Source organism: Bubalus bubalis, chromosome 19 (assembly GCF_019923935.1).
Source record: "Bubalus bubalis isolate 160015118507 breed Murrah chromosome 19, NDDB_SH_1, whole genome shotgun sequence".
NCBI classification, from domain to species: Eukaryota; Metazoa; Chordata; class Mammalia; order Artiodactyla; family Bovidae; genus Bubalus; species Bubalus bubalis.
The window spans coordinates 40,342-64,669 of NC_059175.1; the positions used below are offsets into that span (position 1 = coordinate 40,342).

General features: G+C 39.3%; 2 pseudogenes; both read right to left on the minus strand.

The window, feature by feature from the left end:
* Positions 1-410: 410 nt before the first annotated feature.
* LOC102393696 lies at positions 411-1,351 on the minus strand (annotated as a pseudogene).
* Positions 1,352-19,588: 18,237 nt separating this feature from the next.
* LOC123330640 lies at positions 19,589-20,707 on the minus strand (annotated as a pseudogene).
* Positions 20,708-24,328: the final 3,621 nt, after the last annotated feature.

Genomic DNA, 24,328 nt, shown 5'->3' on the forward strand with positions numbered 1-24,328 from the left:
TAGTTTGCAGCAATTTTGAAATGTTTAAATGTTTCCTTTATCTGGGGGCTGTTAAATGTGTTTGGCTCTGTGAAAACAAGTGTTTGATAAAATGCTTGTGTGAGAAATTGTGTATGTGCTGGCAAGGTTGTTGCAGTTCTTAGCTGCAGTTTGTCCCAGGTACTGCAGGGGTAAAGAACCCGCCTGTCAATGCAGGATAAGCAAGAGATACAGGTTCCATCCCTGGGTGAGGAACAGTCCCTGGAGGAGGAAATGGCAACCCACTCAAGTATTCTTGTCTGGATAATTCCAAGGACAAAAGAGCCTGGCAGGTTATAGTCCATGGGGTCGCAAAGAGCTGGACACGACTGAGCATACACACAGCTGGAGTTTGTAATCAGGGATTTAGATGAATTCTGGAACCTTATATCTCAGGAGGGATTTAGCTTTGGTTTTAAGACCTTTTAGCAGCGTCTTTTATGTCTTTGTTTCTCAAACTATAAATCAAGGGATTCAGCACTGGGATGATGATGGTGTAGAACACTGAGATGATTTTATCAGTGTTGGGAGAATACAGGTAGCTGGGTCGTGAGTAAATGAAGAGCAGAGTTCCCTGGTAGATGGCCACGGATGTCAGGTGAGAAGCACGCGTAGAGAAGGTCTTCTTCCTCCCGCTGGAAGAAGGGATCTTTAAGACTGAGAGGAGAATGTAAAAGTAGGAGATGATGATGACGATGAAGCAGATAATTTCCACTGAGCTACTGTACGTGGAGAGAAGCCACTCATTAAGTGACGTGTCTGTGCACGATAACTTAAGCAAGGGAGGGAGGTCACAGAAAAAATGACTAATGACATTTCTATCACAATATTTCAGAATAAATGCAAAGGATGTGTGCACCAGGGAACTCATATTGCCTCCAAAGTATGACAAGAAGACCAGCCATATGCAGATGCCCCGAGACATCACAGCCGTGTACAGTAAAGGGTTACAGATGGCGACATAGCGGTCATACGCCATGGCAGCCAAGATAAAGGATTCGGTATTGCGAAAGTACAGAAGAAATAGAACTGCAGGGCACAGCTGTGATAGGAAATGGACTTGTTCTGAGAGAGGAGGTTGACAAGCATATTGGTAACGATGACTGAAGAATAGCAAAGGTCTACAAAGGATAGGTTACTAAGGAAAAAATACGTGGGGGTTTGAAGGTGCGGATCAACCCTGATTAACATCATCAATCCAATGTTTCCCATTAAAATCATAGAGTACAAAGTCGGAAACAGGAGAAACAGGACAATCTGCAGTTCAGGACGAGTTGGAAACCCTAACAATAAATTCTGTTACCAAGGTATAGGTTCCATCTAAAAAGTCCATATTCCGTACTGTTTTCTTCTTATGAGAATTCTAACATCCTAAGATGCTATGTTGATAGAGAAAAAGAATAGATATAGTTATAAGGTTATTTTATTGTTTCAACAAAAAAACAAGCAATCAAGTCAAGAGTCCCAGACCAAAGTGAAAGTGAAGTCTCTCAGTTGTGTCCGACCCTTTGCGACCCCGTGAACTGTAGCCCGCCAGACTCCTTTGTCCATGGGATTCTCCAGGCAAGAATACTGGAATGGGTTGCCATTTAAATCTCCTTCCAAATATAAATTATGAGAAACATATTTCAGAATTTAGTAGCTTTATCTCGTGGTTGATAGTTTTATTTTATTTGTTTGATTAATAGCTAGTTCTTCCACTGGACAGACATGTGCAGATAACATCTCATATTTCTTACTTTTTTTAATTCTCAAGTATAGACCTATAGCTAGTCAGAGGATTAAATGAATGATGAAGTAATAAATGAAATGATGATAAAAGGAAAAATATATCTGTTATTAAAAGTATGTTAACTTGAGTACATCTTGCAATGATAATTCTAGAACAATGTACTCCTTCTGTCCAGTATTTAATAGATAGTAGTGTGTTGCACTCTTGACTGTAATTAGAGTGATGCAATGAGATATACTTCAGCTATTAAAAAAAATAATAAAAGCAAAAATGATATTAGTGAAATGAAAGCAAATGTCAGTAATCATCAGCTGAGAGCATGTTTTAGACAGGGACGAGTTTAAGGCAATTCCTTAAATCCTGTCAAGATACTAAGTCAAGGAGATTAAAGTGATTAACTGCTTTTCTCTTTGGCATTCTTTATCATTCTTGGCTTCTAGTAAGCACAGCATAAATATTAGATGACTGAGTAAAGTGGGCAAAAAATTAGTATTAAGTTAACTTCTCATCTTTAAAAATCACTCTATATAGCCTCCTCACTAATTATATATGTGAGGAAACAAAAATAGCTGTGTTTAATTTTTATCCTAATATAATTCAGGATAATTGAGTCTAAGAATTTTGTCAATTTCTGTTTCTGTAATCTCAGAGATTTTCTGGAAGCAAGGAGAATTTGAACATGACTTTGAAATACAAGGTTTTATTGTAACCTTGAAAGATGACTTGGAAATCTATAAAACAAGCAAGTGAAACCTCCAATGAGCCTTGCTACTAGTGCCACAGTTGGCTAGAACAAATGGTTGGCGTCATTCTCTCACTTATATAAATTTATTGAGACAGCTACAGGGCTAAGAACTTCATTGTTGTAACATCATCTAATCACTAAAAGTATGCTATACCATAGGCACAGAAAAGTCTAAGAGAATTAGAAGGGTTAGGATGCTGTCATGTTATTACCTCAAAGAGTGTGAATGAGATGTGTACCTTGTTAAAATAGTAGTTAATTTATTCTTATTTTGCCTGTTTTCAAGGTAATCAGAGTGTTCAGAAATGATAAGACCTAAATTTAGAGTTAATAAGCCTTTGGTTAGAATCTCATATTAGCCACCTGGACTGTATGACCTTGCAAAATTATGTGTGTGTGTGTATTATATATATATATATATAGAGAGAGAGAGAGAATCTGCTATACTTAATACATATACTATATGTATATTATTACATATAACATTATATATATTTAAAATTTTACTATAATAATGACAACGGTATTTCACATGGTTTTTCTGCCAGGTTAAATTAGGAAAATTTATCTATACTTTTTTGATCTTTTTATAGATCTTTTTGATCTTTTTATAGATCTATACTTTTATAGATCTATCTATCTATACTTTTTTGCTGTCTCACTTTAGATAGACTGGCACATAATAGGTAAAGAGTGAAGATTAGTTTCAATTACTCCACTGCTCTCTACTCAGCAGTAAAGAAAGAATCCATTTGCCAAAGCAGGAGATGTGGGTTCAATCCCTGATCTGGGAAGACCTTCTAGGGAAGGAAATGGGAACCCACTCCAGTATCCTTGCCTGGAGAATCTCATGGACAGAGAGGCCTGATGGGCTACAGTCCGTGGGGTCACAAAGAGTCAGACACGGCTTAACGACCAAACAACAACAGAAACAACCCCACTGCTCTCACTTATCCTTAGCTAATAATTAGAATTATGTCACTAGATTTTTAAAATAATAGTTATCAATTATATAATGATTGTGATGTGAATGCAATATTCTAAACAGTTTACATATAATTTATTTACTTGTCACATAAAAGTACACGCACAAAGTTTCATGAAGTTGCTGTCACTGCCGTCTTTCTCTCACAGTTGAGGGAGCTAAAGCACAGAGAGCGGAGACCTAAGACGTGATGAAAATAGGATTGGAGCCCAGGCTCCTGCCTCCAAAACTTGAAGACAGATCGGCTGTGTCAGCTAGATTTTCATTATTGATTCTGTATGTTGCATGGGGACACTGAAGCTTAATGTTCTGAGTCACTCCGTAAGTAGTTGACAGGTATAATTCAAATTCAGATATGTGTGAAGTCAAAGTTCACGAGGACAACTATGAAGGTGCTTAGAGAATTAACAGTGCAGCCTCCGTGAGACAGGCTGTGGTGCAGACTTGCTGAAGGCAGCGCAGAATGACTCAGTTATTTCCTGAAAACACAGTCCATTACTCTTGGGGACTCACAGCGAGCATCCCTTCCAATAGACTAAGAAGGATTTCCCTGGTGGCTCAGCCCTTAAAGAATCTATCTACAATGCAGGAGACCTGGGTTTGATCCCTGGTCAGGAAGATTTCCCCGGTGAAAGAAATGGCAACCCATTCTAGTATTCTTACCTGGGAAATCCAATGGACAGAGGAGCTGGGCGGGGCCATAGTCCATGAAGAGTTGAACACGACTTAGTAACTAAATCACCTCTACCACCACCACCATCATCCATGTAGAGAAACGTGAGTGAGAAGAGAGGCACGAGGGGAAAAGTCAGAGATGAGAGTGAATCTTGTGTTCTTGCTTTCAATGGGAATGACCAAAAAGATTCAATCAAACTGAAGTGATTTGCTAAATTTTTCATAAGTGTATAGCAAAACAATGTTAGAATAGAAAATAAATTAATTGAAACTATCATGTTTCAGTTGGTTACATGCTAGCCAATCATGTTTCAGTTTATTTCTGTTAACAAAAAAAAATTATTTAAACAAGGTAAGTGTCTCAGATCCCTGTAGAAGCTATAGAAGAATGACACGGGTAAATTTATTCATGGGTAATATGCTAATACATATGATTTTGTAACTATTTTGACACATGTCAGAGGTCTCAGATCCATAAAAGTCTATTTTTGCATCAATAAAGCCAATCTGGTAAACACAGAAGCTACTTACCAAAGAAGGAGACATTTTCCTATTACCTAGATGAATAATTTCACCAATAGAACCAAGGACTTTTATATACACTCTCAAGTCATTAGGGACCTAATAACTGAAGGTTCCAAACATGTTCATTTCCAAGAGATTCCTAGGGAATAATTAGCAGGTTATTGTTAATTATTATTTTGAAACAGCTTCATAATTATAATAGCAATTCTGTTAGTGTTAGTTTGAAGAGGCAATTTTTACTCTCAGGAATATTGTGGTTGTTTTTTTCTGACACTTGAAATCCCACTAGAGTCCTACACTCTAATACTGTAGAGGTTCTTTTAAATACTTCATATATTTTAAAATGTAGCTCCCATTTAAAGTATTTCAAAAACCACATGGAAGTTCCTAAAAATGTTACTTGATGCCCTCAGCACTGAAATGTAATATTTTTTGTTGCACTGAAGGGTGAGACCCACGGGGGTGCTACAGAACCCGTTATCATAGGTGACTTCTGAGAAGACGAAAGGACTTTATTCTTAAAAAATTATCTATCTACCTATCTATTTATTTTTGGCTGTGCAGGATCTTCCTTGCTGTGCATGGGCTTTCTCTAGTTGCAGAGAGTAGGGCTACTTTCTGTTGCAGACCATAGGCTCTAGACCACGGGCTCTAATATCACAGGTTCAGCAGTTGTGGTGCGCAGCTTAGATGGAATGTGGCTTGTGGTTATCTTCCTGGACCAGGGATTGAACCCATGTCCTCTGTAGTGGCAGGTGGACTCTTAACCACTGGACCACCAGGAAAGTCCCAGAAGGACTTTTAAATAAGAGTCGTATGCCTGAGAGCATCAAAGGGAGGCAAAACCATTCCAGTTACTAAATATAGTTTTTCAACTTCAACTTGATTGTTCTTATGTGCGTTTTGTATGATGGTTTCACTAAAACAATGATATTTCAGCTGCTCTCAGAAAAACTTTCAGAACTTTTGGTGATTACACAGTACTAGAGTACCCTTGGAGAAGGCGATGGCACCCTACTCCAGAAATCTTGCCTGGAAAATCCCATGGATGGAGGAGCCTGGTAGGCTGAAGTCCATGGGATCGCTAAGAGTCAGACACGACTGAGCGACATCACTTTCACTTTTCACTTTCGTGCATTGGAGAAGGAAATGTAACCCACTCCAGTGTTCTTGCCTGGAGAATCCCAGAGACAGGGGAGCCTGGTGGGCTGCCGTCTATGGGGTCGCACAGAGTCGGACACGACTGAAGTGAATTAGCAGCAGCAGCAGCAGAGTACACAAACTGGGAAATTTGCATGGCTACAAACACAGAGCTGTCTTCCCTTCATAGCATTTGCCAAATTTTAAATTGCTTGGAGTGAGAGGTTAAAGATATGTCAGAAACCTCTGAAATACAATAATAGACAATTCTATATTACTTTCGTGCTGAAGAGACTAAGAAAGCTCAAGTATTTATGTGAAAGTCCTAGATCACTATGCCCTAGTAAGAGGGGTGAACTGGAGATACAGTGCATGTTGCCAAAACCAAAAGAATCAGTTTTCTATTGAATGGAGCTTATCACTCTTAATTGCATCAGAAAAATAACTGAAGCTTCATTGATTTGAGAAATCCTGTAGAACATCTTTGTAGTCTGTACAGCATGTAATAAACAAATTACTAAGCATGATAACAGGAAAGATTTTATGCCCATACAAGAAGGAAAATGCCAAAAGCAAATACACATTGAACCAAAATTGGAGTTGGCAAGTAATAATTTAAAAATAATTCTAAAAACATCCGAAAGAAAATTGTCAAAAAAAAAATTGAAAATGACAAAAGTTGAGAGGCATTCTGCAAATGATTGGAAACCTTAGAAAATAAAATAGACTTGAAAAATACATCTAAATTAGCAACTTATTGAATGGATTTATTGATACATTGAATTTTTAAAAGCAAAGAATTGGATGAAAAGTGACAAGGTCAAAAGGGTTTGTATTAAGGATCTTTGGTTTGGAACTTGGCAACTAATGTGGTAAAGGAGGTCATCAAGAAAATATATGCTACTTCCACTCAAATACTTAAATGCTCACCATGAACCAGCCTTAAGAAAGCAGACTTTCCTAGCAAATGCTCTTTCACATTGGCACTGCTTGAGAGGAATGAACTTTAAAAGTGTTTCCCATATACTGTAGATCCTAGAATTCTTACATCTTTCAGACAATAGATGGCACCAGAGACAACTATCTAATCTAGTCACTATGCCTCTGAGTCAGTCCTGAAAAATAAACTTTCAGTGTTCTTAAAGATTTTTGTGTAATTGAGATTTCCAATTATGTTAGTACTCTGTTTCTCACTGTATATATATGTTTTTTTTTTTCAGAAATTTAAATTTTCTTTTAAGAAATTCTCTCATTCCCTGGTAAATTGATAACACTCCTCTCTGTGCAGGAAACTGTGACTCTCAGGTTCCAGTAAACGATCATCAAACAAAAAGTCCTGATTCTTCTCATTCTTGGTGTCAACACCCAGATATTCTTGTTGTTGTTTAGTCTCTAAGTCATGTCTGACTCTTTGCAACCCCATGGACTGTAACCCACCAAGCTCCTCTTTCCATGGAATTCTCTAGGCAAGAATACCCGAGTGGGTTGCCATTTCCTCCTCCAGGGGATCTCGCTGACCCAGTGATCAAACCTGGGTCTCCTGCACTGTAGGTGGATTCTTTATCATTGAACCATTGGGGAAGCCCTGATATCCCAATAAGTTGAATTAACTAAGGCAGGTCAGTAAAATACAATTGAATTAAAGTTGAACTCATGTTCTAGAATAAGCATCAAACTATTTCTTATAGTCTCACATATAGGGCTTTTCATGGGAGGCTGTGAGACAAGTAGATCTCAATACCCACCCATCAGAATTTCAAATATTTATATAGAGGTCTTGACCAGCTTCAAGCATGTATACTGTCCAGATGGTCTCAACAGCAAGTTGCTCTCTCAAGACTGCTTGTGTGGTCTTTGGAAATATCTCTCACTGAAGGAATGATGGACAGAATGCACATTCTAAAGACAAGGGAGAGGGTGAGGCGCACGCAGGTCCAGTGTGCCAGTCAACCAGATGTCACCTTCTCCAGATGACCTCCTCCCATGGTCCTAAATGAATCTGCCAAATGAGTCCCTTTATGTGCATGACTCCTAAGTTGCTTCAGTCGTGTCCGACTCTTTGTGACCCTCTGGACTGCAGCTCACCAGACTTCTCTGTCTATGGGACTCTCTAGGAAAGAACACTGGAGTGGATTGCCATACTCTCCCCCAGGGGATCTTCCTGGCCCAGGGACTGAACCTGCATCTCCTGCAGCTCAGCAGGCAGGCTATTTACTGCTGAGCCACTGGGGAAGCCTGAATCCCTTTATACACAGTGTCATATCCATATTTCCAGAAGGAGTTGAATGCAGTTAATATCTTGAAAAAATTGTATGAGATGGCTGAGCTACCCTATGAGTAGTCAAATAAAGTATCTTGTGTCCCTTTAGAGGTGAAAGCAAACTTCCTCTGAAAGGCAGTTGAAGTAGGCACTGAACAGAATATATTAGCTAAATCTGGCTGCAGAAGACTTGACACTTGCTAATGGAATGAAGTCATTAATTTCATTGCTATTGCCTAGTCAAGGCTATGGTTTTTCCAGTGGTCATGTATGGATGTGAGAGTTGGACTGTGAAGAAAGCTGAGCGCTGAAGAATTGATGCTTTTGAACTGTGGTGTTGAAGAAGACTCTTGCGAGTCCCTTGGACTGCAAGGAGATCCAACAAGTCCATCCTAAAGGAGACTAGTCCTGGGTGTTCATTGGAAGGATTGATGCTGAGGCTGAAACTCCATTACTTTGGCCACCTCATGTGAAGAGTTGACTCATTGGAAAAGATTCTGATGCTGGGAGGGATTGGGGCCTATTTTCACCTCTGTATTCTGTTTTCCATTATTATCAATTCAAAATTAATTTTATTGTTCCTATAAATATTTTGTAAGCCACTTAAAATTGCTTTGGGGATAAAGATAGTTAATTTTAAAATGATGATCTTCCAGTGTTATTTCCAAATCGTGTTTGTCTTTGATGTTATGCATATTTAGCCCTTTTACTATAAAACCAAATCAGTGAGCTGACCATTGGGTATTATGGGATACTATTTATTTTTTACAAGTGTGTATTTCAATGCAATGTCTATAAAAGCAACAGTCATTTTTTTAATATATAATTTCTGTTTTTATTCATTTATTTATTTCAGTTTGGCCACAAGGCATGTGGGATCCTAGTTCCCAGGCTAGGGATCAAATCTGGACCCTTGCAGTGGAATCAGGGAGTCTTAACCACTGAACCACCAGGGAAGTCCCAATAGTCATAATTTTTATGCAGATTTTCCAACTTGGACAAAAGAATCATTAAGCTGATCTTTCTGTCCAGGAACACCCAAGAGATAAGAAGTAGGTACATCTGGCACTTAGGTTTCAGCTAGGAGTTCTAACTAGAATGCTCACCCCTCACATACTTACTGCATGAAAGAAACATCAGCCACAATTCATCTCTGCAATCTTCCTAAATTACTCACATCCTTGATAATTGCTGTTGTTCTGCTGGCCCCATTTAATTCATTCATGCTTGTGGGGGTTTTTTGTTTTGTGTATGTTTGTTTATGTGAATGTAAATATGTTGAGCTGAGGTTGCCCGTCTTCATTAAGTACTTGTCCTTTGCTATATCTAGATTTTAAGTTTCTTGTGATATTCTATACATCTTTCTACGGATTATATAGTATATTTTCTCACAAAAGCAATTTCTTAATTTATTGAATAAATTAAAATGAGTCAACTTGATTGTTTCTTTACAATAGACCCCAAGATATAAGCAAGGATTTCTACCCAAAATTCAGAACAACCTCCTGTACCCTCCTGTTTTATTTACTTATTTAATTCAGTGTAGACTGTAGTACTTGGATACTGATTAAAATTGCTTGTTGAAAGAATCATCAGTCTTTTTAGACCAGTACAGTTCAAGTGTAGAGGGTGTGTGTGTCTAGAAATTATACTCTTCACTCACTCTTGTAGCAGTTGCAAATTACATCATTGTTTTCAGTATATCATACATAACTTCCATGGTATGTGCTAACTAATTTGAAAGTTCACAGAGACGAAGCCATTGCAAAGAAGAGACACACCTATATCCATATTCTAACAGTTTTAAGTGAGGACGAGGGTCAACATTTCAGCTACAGAAGTGTAGACACACATATGGGGCAGAAGGAACAGTCCATCCAACACTTGAGCACCCTGGGGAATTCCTTTCCCTAGGAAAGGGAAAGCTAAATAGGAATCCATTTTATCAGCTACAATATTTCAGACTACTTATATATATTTATATTTTACATATAATATATATTAAGGATCAGAAGGTATTTAAACTTAACTTATTATTATAGAATTTTCCCAATGAAAATGTGATTTTAAGAAATATAAAAATGCTTAGACTGAGTCTTTAAAATGATCAGAAACAGGGGTCTGATAGGTGACATTATTAAGATATGATTTTATGTGTATAAGACTATGAAACAGTGCCTATTTTTTTCATTACCTTATCCTGACACCTTTATCCATGTTTATTCACCTATTTAATTTAAATTAGAGTGTAATACTTGGATACTGATTAAAAAATTGCTTGTTGAATGAGCCATCAGTCTTTTCAGTCCATTATGCATCATGCCCTACATTTGGTGAGTTAACCTCTGCCTTCAGAAACTACTGTCAGTTTTTTTTTCTTTTATTGTATCTTCTTTTTATATAAGGTCTTCTCTCGTTTTTTGGACTTCTGTCTAAATTATTCCTTTCTGTTCAAGTAGGATAGTACATTTGAATATCCCTACGTCAAGAAGATCCCCTGGAGAAGGGAATGGCTACCCACTCCAGTATTCTTGCCTGGAGAATTCCATGAACAGAGGAGCCTGGTGGGTTACAGTCTATGGGGTCACAAAGAGTCAGACACCCCTGAGCTACTAACTCTTTCACTTTTTCACACAGGGTAGTCCATTTGAAAATCATACTGAAACTCAGGTTCAAAAAATAGCCGGAAGAAGTAAAAATACAGAACTTGCAATAAAAAATACAGTGTTCTTAATTTACTGAAATTTTTTTTATTCTTAACTTTGCTTTTCTTTGTCAAATAGAGCAAGATTTTATGAATCTTAAGTGGAATTATCAATGTAAAATCATATTTAAAGTAAGAAATATTAAAGCTATTCAAATCATACCCAAGTTACACTTATTTTATAAACTCAATCTCATCAAAATTTTTCTTCTCAAATCTTGCAGTGTCGCTGCTGGTTTCCAACTTCCGGAAACCTTTAGATAGCACGACTACTACACTCGAAAGAAGAGCCACTAACTTGTTCAGGTTATGTAGCCACTTTTGTTTTTATCCAAATAAGTCATGTTTGCTTTTCCAGTCTTTCCACTATGTGAGGATGATAATAAGCATGTACATTGCTGCTGCTGCTGCTAAGTCGCTTCAGTCGTGTCCAACTCTGTGCGACCCCACAGACGGCAGCCCACCAGGCTCCCCCATCCCTGGGATTCTCCAGGCAAGAACACTGGAGTGGGTTGCCGTTTCCTTCTCCAATGCATGAAAGTGAAAAGTGAAAGTGAAGTCGTTGAGTCTTGTCCGACTCTTAGCGACCCCATGGACTGCGGCCCACCAGGCTCCTCCATCCATGGGATTTAAAATGTACATGCTGCTATTGAAAGCAAGTTTGTAAAATCAAATTGAAGATAGGAAATAGAAGTCTAAAACTGGTGACTCCAGAAGTCTAATTCCTTGTCTGCTGCAGTCCATGGGGTCACAAAGCATCGGAACTGAATTCCTTATTTGAAGCTTCTAAAGATTAAAATGAAAACATACCAAAATCTCTTTCATATTGTCAGATTCAGTTACCATAAAAGTTATTTTTAACAAACAGGATTTGATGTAAATAGGGTGAAAAATCCTTTTAATAAAGTTCATTTGCTATCTTATTCCTTAGTTATATACAATTAATTTTAATGAGATATTGCTAGATTTAATACATGCAAACTTATTAAATACATACAAACACATAGCAATCACTTAATAAAAGTTAGCATTTAAATTATTATGATAGTGATGCAGAAGTTGGTAAACTTTGGTATACTGGCCCACTATATTATAAAATACTTTTGTAATTTTTTATTTGATAATATAATGATGTGGGTCAGAAAAGTAAAAAGGCTATCTGAATCAGGGTTTTGAAATTAAACAACAATAACAACAAAAGTCTCCTTGCTAAATTTTCTGAAATGAGTGTTTTTTGCCTGATGTTACATATAAACAGGTACATTTAAAACTAAATTCGACATTGGACCAAAATGAGGCATGCTCACCTGTTTAGATTGAAGTTAAATATGATGCTTAGCTTTATTAATTGAGTTATTAAGTTAAAAGCTGATAGAAACTGTGAAAGGTTTTGTATGTGTGTGTGTGTGTTTTGGCAGTTAGGTAATTCGTGATACCAAGAATTTGATACCAGGCTTAACCGCCCTCTAAAATATCTTCTATCTTCATAACAAATAGGGCTCTTTAAATAGGAATTATTCTTACCCTTGGCATCAGCTTCTTCCCCAGGTCACTTTCTAATTGAGCTAAACCTTTCTGCCTGCCACTCAAGAAATTTGGTGCAACAAGCAAAACCAAACCTGTCTACACCACGTGTTCTCTACATTCTCTATATCTCTTGCTGATTTTTGTAATTACTAAGAAATATAAGCATTGCAAAACAATAATTCAAGATGATATATTATTTTTATAAAATAAAGATGATCTAAGAAGATGTAAATATACACTGTCTTACAGGGAATTTTGTTTTTCTGACATTAAGTGTTCTGCAGTAAGAAATCCAGGACTGTCAGGGCAGCTGTGTCATCTTCAAGACAGATCTTCCATCTCTACGTCCACATGAGCCAGATAGTCCTCACCACCTCCCAGACTACAGGGGGATACAGAGGAATGCTCACTCACTCCTTTTCAGATGTACAAACTGGAAACAGAATACTGAATTTCCAGGCATGATCCCTCATATCAACATTAGTTACATTATCAGGCTAAACTGGAAGAGAGGACGGAAATATTTCTAGCTGTGCTGCTGTGTGTCCAGCCAAGACTCCCATTTCTATCAACTGCCCTCAGTTGTCACAAACTAAAGCTCCAAGAAGTTACTGTGCTGTCTCCCCAGCCAAGCATGCCCTTAAGTTAATTGTGGCAACTTTTGGTACAGTGATTATAAAGTAATAGAACTGTATTTTCTGTAGCACACCCTACAAACACACATAGACATCAACTCACAAAATGCAATGGAGAAGAATATTAGATTTAACTAAGGCAATGGCACCCCACTCCAGTACTCTTGCCTGGAAAATCCCATGGTCGGAGGTGCCTGGAAGGCTGCAGTCCATGGGGTGGCTGAGGGTCGGACACGACTGAGCGACTTCACTTTCACTTTTCACTTTCATGCATTGGAGAAGGCAAAGGCAAACCACTCCAGTGTGCTTGCCTGGAGAATCCTAGGGACGGGGGAGCCTGGTGGGCTGCCATCTATGGGGTCGCACAGAGTTGGACACTACTGAAGCAACTTAGCAGCAGCAGCAGCATACGGAGTAGGAATAGATTTATACTCTTATGAAGATTAATAATTAAAGAGAAAATTTAGAAGTTTGATGCCCTGCATTGAAAGCTATTCAAAAGTTATATATATACAAACCAATTTTGAATTATATCATTTTGTAATTTGTTTTATTTAACTCTAACAATTGAAATACATGTTTAGCATAATCTCATTTTTGTTTTCATTTGCATTTTATAATGACTAATGACAGTGACTATCCTTTATGTGATCATTTGACTTCTGCTTATCTCCTTTAGTAAAGTATCTATTTAAGAGTTTTGTATATTTAGTGAACATTTAGATTACTTCCATGTCCTGGCTGTTGTAAATAGTGCTGCAGTGAACATTGGGGTCCATGTGTCTTTTCGAATTGTGGTTTTCTCAGGGTATATGCCCTGGAGAAGGCAATGGCAACCCACTCCTGTACTCTTGCCTGGAAAATCCCATGGACGGAGGAGCCTGGTGGGCTGCAGTCCATGGGGTCGCTGAGTCAGGCACGACTGAGCGACTTCACTTTCACTTTTCACTTTCATGCATTGGAGAAGGAAATGGCAACCCACTCCAGTGTTCTTGCCTGGAGAATCCCAGGGACGGAGGAGCCTAGCGGGCTGCCGTCTATGGGGTTGCACAGAGTCGGACATGACTGAAGCGACTTAGCAGCAGCAGCAGCAGCAGCAGGATATATGCCCAGTAGAAAGATATGCCCAGTGGAATTCTTGAGTCAATGGCAGTTCTACTTTTTTAGTTTCTTAAGGAACCTCCATACTGGTCTGCACAGTAGCTGTATTAATTTAAGTTCCCACCAACAGTGCAAGAGGGTTCCCTTTTCTCCATACCTTCTCTAGCATTTCTTGTTTGTAGATTTTTGATGATGGCCAGAGAGCTAGTGGGAGCCTGCTGTAAAGCACAAGGAGCTCAACTCAGTGCTCTGTGGTGACCTAGATGATGGGATGTCAGGAGTCAGAGGGAGTGGATGTATGCAAACATATAGCTAACTCACCTCACTATACAGTAGAAACTAGCACAGTACTGAATAGCAGTGATACGCCAATGAAGGAAAAAAGAAAAACCTTGTACGTTGATGTTAGATTGCTTCTTTTCTTCCTGTTGCTTTTGAGACTTCTTTGCATAATCTTTCTATATATTTCTTATTTGAAATGTGTGACTTTCAAATATTTTCCCTTTTAGCTTGTATTTTCTATTTGGGCTTCCCTGATAGCTCATTTGGTAAAGAATCTGCCTGCAATGCAGGAGACCTCCTTTGATTCCTGGGTTGGGAAGATTCGCGGGAGAAGGGATAGTCTACCCACTCCAATATTCTTGGGCTTCCCCGTGACTCAGCTGGTAAAGAATCTCCCTGAAATGAGGGAGACCTGGGTTCGATCCCTGGGTTGGGAAGATCCTCTGGAAAAGGGCAAGGCTACCCACTCCGGTATTCTGGCCTGGAGAATTCCATGGACTGTAGAGTCCACGGGGTCACAAAGAGTCAGACACAACTGAGTGACTTTCACCTTCATTTTATATTTGTGAAGACAGTTAGGACAACTGACTCCTCCTTTAGAGACCTTTCAAAAACATTTTGCTGACTTTATCTTAATGATAAAATTTTAGATGTAGGAGTTTATTAGGACTCTACGAATATTCAAAACAAAAATAGATTGAAAATAAGTACAGATCAGTGCAGATACAGGTATTATTAACAATGTCTCTTGAAATCATTTTTATCTTTGGGCTACTATTTCAACTAATGACAAAGGGGTCATACTTGTCATGAACCAAATTATAAGAAAAGTTCAAGGCCTGCAGGTTGAACAATGCTTTTACATGTCAGAATTATGCAACAACAAAATTGATTATAAAATGAAATATTATTTAAAATGTAAGGGATTTGTCTAACAACTGCTTTCAGATCATCAAATTCCTAGCTGTGGAATATCATAATTATGAAAGTCACACTTACAGAAGCATGCAATTCTTTTCTATGAAATATCAAGAGATCATTCCAGGGCCTTTCTTACTATTCTTCCCATTGACATTATGGACATATTAAATTCTTGCAAAATGCTTATGAAATGTGTCTATATTCACAGCTATCTATATCCACAGAAGTTCAGAAATCGGATGAAGTTGGGTTGAATGCATGCACAGAAAAGAAATGCACACGTCCCTTGGAACACCCAAAATGTCAGTCATAACACACACATTAAAAGTATTAAAAACTCATATTATTCAGCTGCTAAAAAGAATGAAGTGATGTAATTTGCAGCAACATGGATGGACTTAGAGATTGTCATACTGAGTGAAGTCAGACATAGAGAAATAACGCATGATATCATTTACATGCAGAAATTTTTAAAAAAATGTGATGAACACACTGCTATACTTAAAATGGATGTTGAATGAAGACCTACCTACTGCACAGTGAGTGCTGCTCAATATTATGTAACAATTTAAACGGGGAGAGAGTTTGAAACAGAAAAGGCACATGTATATGTATAATTGAATCACTTGCTTTACACATGACATTTGGTGAATTTAGGGAACAGCACTATTTCCATGACGTTGTGATACCTGCTTTCCTAAATTTCAGAAACAAAACTGCTATCATCATCTTTATCATCACTATTATAATCCTCATTCTAGATTACATTACGGACTATATATAAAAGTATATAAACATACTAAACATTTAATTAGAAGGTATATATGCATATCAGATCAGATCAGTCGCTCAGTCGTGTCCGACTCTTTGCAACCCCATGAATCGCAGCACTCCAGGCCTCCCTGTCCATCACCAACTCACGGAGTTCACTCAGACTCATGTCCATCAAGTCAGTAATGCCATCGAGCCATCTCATCCTCTGTCATCCCCTTCTCCTCTTGCCCCCAATCCCTCCCAGCATCAGGGTCTTTTCCAATGAGTCAACTCTTCACATGAGGTGGCCAAAGTACTGGAGTTTCAGCTTTAGCATCATTCCTTCCAAAGAAATCTCAGGGCTGATCTCCTTTAGAATGGACTGGTTGGATCTCCCTGCAGTCAAAGGGACTCTCAAGAGTCTTCTCCAACACCACAGTTCAAAAGCATCAATTCTTTGGAGCCCAGCCTTCTTCACAGTCCAACTCTCACATCCATACATGACCACAGGAAAAACCATAGCCTTGACTAGATGAACCTTTGTTGGCAAAGTAATGTCTCTGCTTTTGTATATGCTATCTAGGTTGGTCATAACTTTCCTTCCAAGGAGTAAGTGTCTTTTAATTTCATGGCTGCAGTCACCATCTGCAGTGATTTTGGAGCCCAGAAAAATAAAGTCTGACACTGTTTCCACTGTTTCCCCATCTATTTCCCATGAACTGATGGGACCAGATGCCATGATCTTAATTTTCTGAATGTTGAGCTTTAAGCCAACTTTTTCACTCTCCACTTTCACCTTCATCAAGAGGCTTTTGAGTTCCTCTTCACTTTCTGCCATAAGGGTGGTGTCATCTGCATATCTGAGGTTATTGATATTTCTCCCGGCAATCTTGATTCCAGCTTGTGTTTCTTCCAAGCCCAGAATTTCTCATGATGTACTCTGCATATAAGTTAAATAAACAGGGTGACAATATACAGCCTTGATGTAATCCTTTTCCTATTTGGATCCAGTCTGTTGTTCCATGTCCAGTTCTAACTGTTGCTTCCTGACCTGCATACAGATTTCTCAAGAGACAGATCAGGTGGTCTGGTATTCCCATCTCTTTCAGAATTTTCCACAGTTTATTGTGATCCACACAGTCAAAGGCTTTGGCATAGTCAATAAAGCAGAAATAGATGTTTTTCTGGAACTCTCTTGCTTTTTCCATGATCCAGCGGATGTTGGCAATTTGATCTCTGATTCCTCTGCCTTTTCTAAAACCAGCTTGAACATCAGGAAGTTCATGGTTCACATATTGCTGAAGCCTGGCTTGGAGAATTTTGAGCATTACTTTACTAGCGTGTGAGATGAGTGCAATTGTGCGGTAGTTTGAGCATTTTTTGGCATTGCCTTTATTTGTGATTGGAATGAAAACTGACCTTTTCCAGTCCTGTGGCCACTGCTGAGTTTTCCAAATTTGCTGGCATATTGAGTGCAGCACTTTCACAGCATCATCCTTCAGGATTTGGAATAGTCAACTGGAATTCTATCACCTCCACTAACTTTGTTCGTAGTGATGCTTTCTAAGGCCCACTTGACTTCACATTCCAGGATATCTGGCTCTAGGTCAGTGATCACACCATCGTAATTATCTGGGTCGTGAAGATCTTTTTTGTACAGTTCTTCTGTGTATTCTTGCCATCTCTTCTTAATATCTTCTGCTTCTGTTAGGTCCATACCATTTCTGTCCTTTATCGAGCCCATCTTTGCATGAAATGTTCCTTTGGTATCTCTAATTTTCTTGAAGAGATCTCTAGTCTTTCCCATTCTGTTGTTTTCCTCTATTTCTTTGCATTGATCGCCGAAGACGGCTTTCTTATCTCTTCTTGCTATTCTTTGGAACTCTGCATTCAGATGTTTATATCTTATATAGACACTACGAATAAAATGCATAAATAACTAAACCTCGTACTGCCTAGATATTAAAGGAAGCAAATAGACTGAGATGTGAACTATAACTAGCTTCACCACGGGAGCTAACATTGCCTTAACACATGTGGACAATTATAACTAAAACAACAAAAGAGCATACTGTCCAAAGCACTGCCAGCAGACGTATTCTCTAAATGAGTTGCTGAGTGTGTTTGTGTGTGTGTGTGCACACACGCTCAGTCGCTCGGTCATATTTGACTCTTTGGGACCGCCTGGACTGTAGCCCACCAGGCTCCTCTGTTCATGGAATTTCACAGGCAAGCAGACTGGAGTGAGTTGCCATTTCCTGATCCAGGGATCAAACTAGTGTCTCTTGCATCTCCTGCATTGGCAGGCAGATTCTTTACCACCGTGCCATCTGAATGGAACTGGGAGCATACCTGTTAATGATTCTATTGACAGATGCTCATTTTCCTTGTGAATATCAGTTCAAAGGTTTAAAAATTATATCACTTATAGAAGGTTAAAACTATGGAGGATTAGGCAAGGCACACTAATGTAAATGCAATTGTGGAAATTTTGTGCAATTCTGAAAAGATCTTCTAACATTTTCTTTACATTAAAAATGCATATATTTTATTTTTAAAATATGAATTAGCATTGGGATAGTTTGGAAGGCAGTGATGAAATAATTCAGAGCAGATTATTTTGGGGTCAAAATTTCTACACAGAATATAGAAATATGTACGAAATAAAAGTGTTGAGACAAACAGGGAGATTCTTCTGTAACATGCAGTTAGGAAAAGTGCTCAGTTCACAAAAGATTTTCTTTTGCTATGATAATTGAAGTAATTCCTAATGAGGGTACAGTGGGCTAAATAAACATACTCCTAGTGTTTATTGATTCTTTGAAGTTTCTAGACTTTGCCAGGAGTGTGACATAGGGCAGGGTAATATGCATTTGTTCATTCACTTGTTCAATTCCTCCTTCAAATAGTCATTACTTAACTGCTACTGGTCAGTTTCCATGCAATTGAACCAAAAAATGCCAACAATAGAAGTTGAAAAATAGAAGCTGTGATTTAGGTAAGGAATCTTGCATGTTTTAAGGTATATTTAAGCCAAAAGTCTTAAGAGCTTGGATTCTGTTTTTTCATAAAGTATGTCATGAACATTGTTCGTTATTCACAATACAGGATTATTTAGGTATGAAATATTGAAGACAATTTGGCTAATTATCCCACCAGGCACCTGTGTCTGTGGGGATTCTCCAGGCAAGAATACTGGAGTGGGTAGCCATTCTCCCCTCCAGGGGATCTTCCCAACCCAGAGATCAAACCCAGGTTTCCCGCATTGCAGGCAGATTCTTTACCAGCTGAGCCACCAGGGAAGCCCAATAAATATTTAAGCACAGTCAACTGTGGGTTATTTTAAAGTATCTAAAAGTATCTTATAAGCTAGAAATAGTTAAGTTTTTAAGGGGAAAATATAGATATTTAAAATCTTTCCCTGATAACTGTGTGACAAACAGCTAAAACATTTATAAATATACTCATCACACTATATTTATGTTTTCAGTCACACAGTGGAGTCCAATTCTTTGTGACCCCATGGACTGCAGCAAGCCAGGCCTCCCTGTCCATCACCAACTCCCAGAGTCTGCTCAAACTCATGTCCATTGAGACGGTGATGCCATCCAACCATCCCGTCTTCTGTCATCCCATCTGCTCCTGCCTTCAATCTATACTTGAAGTAACAATTTTCTCAATGCTGCAATCACATCCTTGTTCTGTTTAAGTGGAATCTTAAACATCGGAGTCACTATGGTATAGAACAGAGAGAGGAGTCTGTCAGTTCCTGCAGAATGTCTGGATTTGGGCCTTAAGTAGGTAATGGTAGCAGATCCAAAGAATAAAAGCACAACCAACAGGTGAGAAGAATACGTGGAGAAAGCTTTGGCTCTTCTGGCTGTTGGCAACCTCAAAATAGTGCAGACGATTTTACTGTAAGAGGCAAATATTAATATAAAAGGCACTGCAGCAACCAGCAGAACTGCTACACAGACTGAGAGTGCATGTGCATAAGTGTCTCCACAGGCCAGCTTCAAAATGGGGGGAATGTCACAGAAGAAGTGGTTAATCTCGTTCAAATGACAGAAATGCAGAGAGAAGATCTGGCATGTTTGCCCTGTCTGCACTGGGATTCCACTGACCCAGGAGCCCACAGCCAGCTGGAGGCACACCTGTGGGGTCATGACCAGGGGATAGTGCAGAGGGCCACAGATGACCACACAGCGGTCGTAGGCCATCACCGCCAGGAGGAAGCACTCAGTGGCTCAGAGGATAAGGAAGAAGCACATTTGGGCAGCACAGTCTGGCACAGAAATGCTTCTGTCCTGAGTCCAAAGGTTCACCAGAATCCTAGGGAGAGTGACAGACGCAGAGATTTCCAAGGAGGAAAAGTTTGCCAGGAAGAAATACATGGGTTTCTGCAGAGTTGGGTCAAGCCTAGTTAGTATTATTATGAGACTATTTCCAGTTAAGATAATGATGTAAATGATGGAGAACACCCCCAAATAATAGCCCTTGAAGGTTTGGACGGTCAGAAAACCCCAGGAGAACAAGTTGTATCATTGTGGATATGTTGTCTTCTGCTTCCATCTCTTCATATCTCATCTGTGGGAATGATCCAATCAGAAATACCATTATTTCACTTTTTGACTTTTGTTTCCTTATGTATAAACAGGATGCTATGTCCTCTTATTTTCCCAGTTCCCTATAAAAACAAAACCTATTACTGATAAGACCTGTGGAAGTGTAGTGAAATATATTTTTCATTAATATTAAATATATTTTTAAGAAAATAAATCTCTTCAGTCTCTTTTATCTATCATGGGTTATCATATATTTTTATATCAAAGCTCATGTGTTTATAATGTAAGTATGTGTCTTCAATTAAACAATAAAAAATGTAAAATATGAACTTGTATTCAGTTCTATCAGTCATTTCGCTATTCTGGCTGCTCTGTTTTGCTCACCTCTCAATTCTGTTTTTAATCATTATCAACGTGAAAGTAATTTGGTTGCACAATTAAACTATTTGTAAGCCATCTGAAAGAGATGGGAATACCAAACCACCTGACCTGCCTCTTGAGAAACCTATATGCAGGTCAGGAAGCAACAGTTAGAACTGGATATGGAACAACAGACTGGTTCCAAATAGGAAAAGAAGTAAATCAAAGCTGTACATTGTCACCCTGCTTATTTAACTTCTATGTAGAGCATCATGAGAAACGCTGGGCTGGAGGAAACACAAGCTGGAATCAAGATTGCTGGGAGAAATATCAATAACCTCAGATATACCACTCTTATGGCAGAAAGTGAAGAGGAACTAAAAAGCTTCTTGATGAAAGTGAAAGAGGAGAGTGAAAAAGTTGGCTTAAAGCTCAACATTCAGAAAACGAAGATCATGGCATCTGGTCCCATCACTTCATGGGAAATAGATGGGGAAACAGTGGAAACAGTGTCAGACTTTATTTTTCTGGGCTCCAAAATCACTGCAGATGGTGACTGCAGCCATGAAATTAAAAGATGCTTACTCTGTGGAAGGAAAGTTATGATCAACCTAGACAGCATATTGAAAAACAGATATTACTTTGCCAACAAAGGTCCGTCTAGTCAAAGCTACGGTTTTTTCAGTGGTGGTGTATGGATGTGAGAGTTGGACTGTGAAAAAGCTGAGTGATGAAGAAGTGATGCTTTTGAACTGTGGTGTTGGAGAAGACTCTTGAGAGCCCCTTGGACTGCAAGGAGGTCCAACCAGTCTATCCTAAAGGAGATCAGTCCTGGGTGTTCATTGGAAGGACTGATGTTGAAACTGAAACTCCAGTACTTTGGCCACCTCATGCAAAGAGTTCACTCCTTGGAAAAGACCTTGATGCTGGGAGGGATTGTGGGCAGGAGGAGAAGGGGACGACAGAGGATGAGATGCCTGGATGGCATCACCAACTTGATGGACATGAGTTTGAGTAAACTCCAGGAGTTGGTGATGGACTGGGAGGCCTGGAGTGCTGCGATTCATGGGATCGAAAAGAGTTGGACAAGACTGAGCGACTGAACTGGAACTGGAACTGGAACTGAAAACATCCCTTACCTATGACTTTAAGAGAATTGAGAGGATTTGGGGGAATCACAGGCTACAGTCACATTTAGATTCCAGGTTATGGGGAATTTGCCCGGCCTTTATATAAACATATAGCTGAAACTCAGCAGGCCCAAACCGACAAACTGGTTTGGTCTCCAGATACTCAAAAGGCTTTTAAGGTTCTTCAGACTGCTCTCCTGCAAGCTCCAGCTCTGAGCTTGCCTACAGGGTCAGAATTTAATTTGTCACTGAAAGAAAAGGTGTGGCCTTGGGAGTTTTGACACAACCCCGAGGGCCTCACCAGCAACCTATTGCTTATCTAAGCAGAGAATTAGATGTAATTTCATGTGAATTGGGGCAGCAGCTTTATTAGCACCTGAAGCTTTAAAAATAATTAATGGATGAAACCTTACTGTCCTGACTTCTCATGATGTGAGTGGAATCTTAAATCCTAAGGTTAATATTTGGATGACAGACAGTAGACTTCTTAAATATCAGTCATTGTTGTTAGAAGGACCAGTAACTAAGCTTAAAGTCTGTAGTAATTTAAATCCTGCCACTTTCCTTCCTGAGATGGAAAATGAAACACCTGATCACGATTGTTCCCAATTCCTAACTTTAAACTATGCAGCTCGGGAAGATCTAATGGATACCGCATTAGACAATCCTGACATGGAAATATTTACTGGTGGCAGTTCTTTTGTTCGGGATGGAAAGCATAAAGCAGGTTACGCCGTGGTGACTGCTGAACAGGTTTCCCCTCTTCATCAGTGGAAGGCTTCCCACGGTGGACATCTCCATTTCAAGGAAAAGACTTTCTCCAAGTCTGAGAATACCTTCAACAACAATCATATGGGATGCCTCTTCTTCAACTGATGACATCTAACAATCCTAAGATGGACTGATGTAACTATGGACATAATAGACTTTTATTTTGATTTTAACTTGTTTTAATGATTATTTTGCCTTGCATCTGTAACTGTGTAATTGGATGTCTTTCTAGTCGCATGAAGGCTTTTAGGTTACAGATGGTGTCCAAGCGCCTACTAGCGCCACAGCCTCCTCCAGCAATCACTTGGGGCCCCTGGATCAGAGGCCCTCAATACGAGGGTTAGGAGAATATGTTGCCTTAACAATTTAGGGACCACACCCCTAAATAGCAGGAAGTAGTTATGGAACGAAAACGACGCCCCTTTCCCTTGGCAACATAATTCTCCTATAAGAAAAGGGGGGAATGAGACAGTCATTTCCTAGGCAAGTTGATAAGAATTCTAGGGGTCCCCAATAAGAGAGGGGTCTGGAATTTTCAAGGAGGAAGAAAGGACAAACTCTTTTTGTCCCCCTACATTCCTTAGGACTACATAACAATAATGTATCCTGCTTGAGGACAGCCTCTGGAAAAAATCTTCTGGCTAATCCTGTTATCTTAAGGTGTAAATTATGGGAGTAGGTCTAGTGAGGTCTTTACAACCTCCAGACATTCTTTTGATTCACTGTAATAACTAATTAGAGAGTATATAACTCCATTGCTAACACTAGCAAGGGGGTACTCTTTCTACCCCCTTCTGATGCCTATGTCAGAAGCTTTCTCTATCTCCTTTATACTTTAATAAAACTTTATTACACAAAAGCTCTGAGCAATCAAGCCTCGTCTCCAGCCCGGATTGAATTCTTCTCCTCCAGAGGCCAAGAATCCCGGCGTCTTTGCGTGGTTCAGCAACAACCTTTCATAGAGAGGGTCTCACCCAGGAGATTGTGGACATATGACCCCAGTACATGGTCAGTGAGATGGGGTCACCCTGGAAACTGTAAATATGTTACCTTAGGTGCAGATTCTGGGAAGGGTTTACCCTGGAGACTATGGTCATGAGAACCCAGGGGCAGGGTCTGTAAAGTTAGGTCACCTCAAGACTGTGGTCCTGATATCCCAGACCAGGGTCAGTGAGGTTGGGTCACCCTGGAAAATGTGGATGTGTGATCCCAAGTATACAATCTAGGGAAGATTGTCACTCTGGAGACTGTGGACATGTGATACCAGGTGCAGGGTCTGGCAGGGGGGTGTCACAATGGAGACCGGGGACGTATGACCCCAGGTGCAGGGTCTGGGAGGGGTATCACCCTGGATACTGTGGACCTGTGAACTGAGGTGCAGGGTCTGGATGGGGTCACATAGGAGACTTTGGATATGTGAACCCAGGTGCAGTGTTAGGGAGTCATCACCCTGGAGACTGAATACATGACCCTAAGTACAGAGTCTGGGAAAGGTGTCA